The sequence below is a fragment of the Balaenoptera ricei genome, chromosome 12, assembly GCF_028023285.1.
Source record: "Balaenoptera ricei isolate mBalRic1 chromosome 12, mBalRic1.hap2, whole genome shotgun sequence".
Lineage (NCBI taxonomy): Eukaryota > Metazoa > Chordata > Mammalia > Artiodactyla > Balaenopteridae > Balaenoptera > Balaenoptera ricei.
In genome coordinates, this window is record NC_082650.1 from 65,723,030 (window position 1) to 65,728,057 (window position 5,028).

Here is a 5,028-nt window from a genome sequence, read left to right on the forward strand (position 1 = left end):
TCTCTCTGATCCTTTGTGACTTACTTAATCATTTGATCATTTGTTTATTGGATTTTATGCATAATGCAATACTTTTCTCAATTCTCTCATTTATTTTTTGTTTCATTTGAAACCCACAAAATAACTTCTACACTAAAGATATTATTTTTTTAAATTGGCTTGGATATAACAGGACACGTGCTTCTTCAAAGTTGATATTTATTTGAACTTGCAGTAATTTCCTCTGGTTAGCATTGCAGAAATATTTTAATATTTTTCCAGAGCAGTGTTGTACAGTGGAACTGTCTGCAGTGATGTCAATATTCTGTGTCTTTGCTGCCCTGTATAGTGGCCAATAGACACATGTGGTTATTGAGCCTTGAAATGTGACTAATGTGACTGAAGCACTTAATTTTTTATTTTATATAATTTTAATCAATTTATATTTAAACTTAAATATCCACCTGTGGCTAGTAGCTATCATATTGGAAAGTGTAGGTCTAGGATATTTGGTCATTTAAAAAAAATGCTCCGTGTGTGTTTACAGATGGGAGAATTGTTGGATGTGGGGTTGTAGATTCACTAAGTCAAGTTTACTAACAGTGCGACTTAAATCTTCTATTGCCTTATAAATTTGTTTTCTGCTTGGCCTATCAATTACCTGAAAGAGTTGAATTTTAATTATATAGGAGGAATTTTTCTATTTCTTCTTGTAATTATGTCAACTTTTTATTTATACATATTTCAGTTATATTATTTCATGCATCAATGTTACAATGTCTGTTTTTCTATTAAATTCAAATTTTATCATTATATATTTATCCTATTAGTGATTAATAATGCATTTCCTTAAAGTATATTTATATGGTAATAATATGCTAAAATAATTTTTCTTTTGTTTTTTTTCCTTTTAGATCTACTTTCATTATTTTACTTTCAACCATAATATATTATCTTGAGTGTGTCTATTTTAAACCCTTCTATTTATTGAGCTCAATGATATGTGTGAATTCATTTCTACTATAGTATTTTATGTTTTTTATTTGTCCTGCTTTTTTCTCTGCTTCTTTTGCATTTCACCTGTTTTTCCTCTTTATGAATTAACTGAATTTTTAGTTCCATTTTTTTCATGCACTGGTGTAGAATTTTACAGACTATTTTTATAGGGTAATTACCTAAAAATATTAGTACACAAATCTTACTTTAATAATGCTTAAGGTAAATCAATTACTGGAGCTTCCCCTTGAATGATCCAAAGGCATGAAAGGCCTTCTCTTTGATTAAATATCTTCTTCATCTTACATTGTTGTCCAGTATAGTAGTTTTATCTGTTTTAACATCACAAAGTACATATTATCATTGTTTTACATGTTGTTGATATTAGTTTTGATACCCCAATTTATTTGCTTGTCTTTCTACTCTCAGACATCCCTTCCACAATTATTTTCCTTCTTAAATTATAGCTTTTATTAATGATACATTAGTGATAAAAATATCAATTTTTTGAAATTCTATATATTTAGCACTTATCCTTTAATGAAAATGAAACATAGCTGATTGATGATTATTTCCTCTTAACACCTTGAAAATAATTTTCATTGTCTTTGAAGGGAAGCTTTTTTCGTTTTGGAAGCTTTGAGCTCTCTTTTTGTCTTTGGTGGTCTACAGTGTTACTGTGACAGGTCTCATTATAATTTTCTATTTTCTTTTTTCTACTTAATTCTACTTTACATATGTCCTGACTCTGAGTATTCATATCTTACATCAAGTATTGTAAGGCTTTAAGCATTATAGCATTGAATATATATCTCCTTTATTTTTCTATTCAATTATTTTTAATTCCTATTTGATTTGTGTTATATTTTATTTTGTCTCTTTAGTTCATTAATATACTTTCAAATCTTTTACCTCTTAGTCTTTCTATGTTGTATTCTAGTTGATTTCCTCAGATCTCTTTTCCAGATCACAAATTCTCTTTAGCTTTAGTCTAAATGGTTATTTATCTGATCCACTGAATTTTTCTATGTTGAATTTTTTAATTTGTAGGATTTCTACTTGGTTTTTTGAAAAATTGCCTATTTTTTCAGTGGTATCTTCTTTCTTGCTCATTTAAAATATATATTTTCTTTCTATTAAACATATTAAACATGATTTTATATTCAAGATATAGGAATTCTAATATCTTCAGTCATGGGGAGTGAAAATCTGCTTTTATTTAATTGATTTTTCCCACCTCTACTTTATGGTGACTTGTTTTCTTAGGTATTTTGCAATTTTGGGCTGTGAATTCAGGTTTGACTGAGATTATGTTTGGGAATACCAAGGCTTGTTGTGAGAGTATATCCATCCAGGAAGAATGTGAACTTCTTTCTGTCATGTATATAGAAACTTTACCAATCCAGGATCAATTTAATTTAATTTAATGTTTCTCTTGAGATATCTAAGACCAACATTCAGGTAGAATATATGAAAAGCTAGCATCTGTGTGAGAGCAAAACTGTGGTAATAAATTTTCAGAGGCTTTCTCAGATAGAGAAAATAAATCTCCCTTTGCTCATGAGTGATATTTTATCCAATATTCTCTTTTCCTAAAGGTGTATACTTTCAAGGGTCCTGACTTCATACAGAAGTCTCCATCACAGTTCCCTAAATTATGGGATCCAAGGGCTTATCTCCTGACCCAACCAGCCATGAAACCCAAAGCTGTAAATTTTTGATATCAACAAGCCCTCCTTGGTCACTGTGACTTGAAAGCCTGTTTATCAGTGTGCTTTACACTTTATATTTTTGGTGCCTATGGAGTTTCTGTTTTGTGAGTACAAATATGCATTTGCAATAATATTTTGTAATGTTTTATTTACAGTTCCTCAGTGCTTTGTTGTAGGAAGATTTTACAGGATATCTAGTCTAGCCTGCATACTTCTCCTCTATTTTTTCAAATGCATTATCTAATTTATTCTTAGTAGCCAGAGGATGTACTATAGCTATATGGATTTCTCCCTTTCTATAAATATTCCAGTCTGATTTGATTGTAAACTTCTCTGCAGGAAAGAATAAATTTAACTTTTCTATCACTTCAAATAAAACAATAATTATGTGGACAAGAGATTTAGCTTATAGTCTTTGTTTAGAATACTATAAAAAATGCACATTTTATTCAGCAAAGTGACACATATATGTATATATATGTATTTATGTATATATTTCTATACACCTATTGATAAAAGCAGAAAAGGTCTATATATTCCCCAAACGTAGGTACCTCTCCTGCTAGCAAGGCCTTAGGCAAATGTAAAAATGAGGCAAGTTGTATTCTTCCAAAGTTACTTACCTCTATTTTTTCGTAAAACCTACTTCATATGTTCTACTTTTGTCACATACCCTCTTATTATTAGTTATTTTTATGCTAGAGATAATATTATAATTCATTATATGTTAAACTATGAGCTCTGTGACTTTGCAATTGACCTACGTTTACAGAATTATGCCACATCAATTTCTACTTTGGTTTAGTTGCTAAGTTATAATGTGTGTCAGAGGCAAACAAAATTGGAAATCATCACAATGCTCCTGAAATCTGATTGGTTAATTATAATAAAGCTTATTTTCTTGTGAGTTAATGTCTGACATTATGTATTTCAAAATGTATACTTCTGATGAAATATCACAACAAATTATCTACCATAAAAAGGATTGAAAACTCACAAATTTGATATTATTCTATTATATAAATGATCATCAACATAATAACACATTTTCAAGTGAAATCACATCAAATCAAACAAAACAAAAACAGAATACAATATAATCATACACAACAAACACTATCATGTTATATATACAAACCTCAATTTCAGAAACATTAAAGTCTGAACACATATATATTGAGATCAAGGAAATAAGGTAAGTGATTACGATGATACACTACTGCATGAGCAAATCAGAGACATGGTCACATCCAGTGATAATGTCCTATAGCCTAGAGTTAAAGTGGGAGAGTTTTAATCTTTGTTGAGTGAGATTTTGCACATATGATGCTGTAGGGCAGGTATGTAAAGAGGTTTATGTACTTGTTCTAATTCTGGTGACTAGTCATAGCGCCTGGAGTTATTGTTTGTGGAGGGTTTTGAACTAAGTCCAGACACAGGAAAGAAGAGCTTGTTGGTCATAGATGCAAAACAGAGGATTGGTGGCATGAATGCTAAAGGTTTGCCATTTGTGTCCCCAGGAATTGCCTTGTTCACCTTACGGAAGATTGAAGTCTTCTGCGTCTTCTACTGCCCAGTTGAACAATGAGCGTCAGGCTGGTTTTCCATATAAAAAGATAGCAAGGTGTCCTTATTCTTGTACTAAAACCATCCTAGCCCTGCCAAAGATTTGCATAAGGCATCCAACTACACTCCATGGTAAACAGTAAGATTGAGCACCCATTGAACTTGTTTGTTAGGAATAGAATAGAAAGTACATTGCGATTGAATGTGGGCCATTCTGACCACTAGGTAGTGATCTCAATTTAATTCAGGGAAGAAGGACTTGTTTCCTCTGCTTATACCTATACCTTCCTAACCCCAAAGAGGAAATCAAATTTAATGCTTGTGATTAATATTAATGAGCACTAGGCTCATAATCTTATGAGGTTGGCTGTGACATGGCTTCTTTTTAAAAAAGGTGAAACTACTAAAGTAACTTAAATCAATATTAATCCTAAGTAGAAACTAAATTGAAGCTTATATACTATTGGGAAAAATAATTAAAAATCAAATTAATTTTTATGCCTTTGGAAAAGACATAAATCTCTTGTACTGCTCTAGCTGCTATGAGACAATGATGTGTGGGAAGATATAAATCAAGAAGGAACAATACTAGACAGTGCAATCTCATTTAATGTGACAGAAACAAAAATGATGATGATTATTGATTCTGGCAAATGACATAGCCTCTTATAGATTTCTACATGTGAATATCTTAAATTTTATGCTAAACTAGAGGTGAAGGATTTACTTCATTTATTCAACAATTATTTAGTACCTTTAACATGGCAGGCACTGT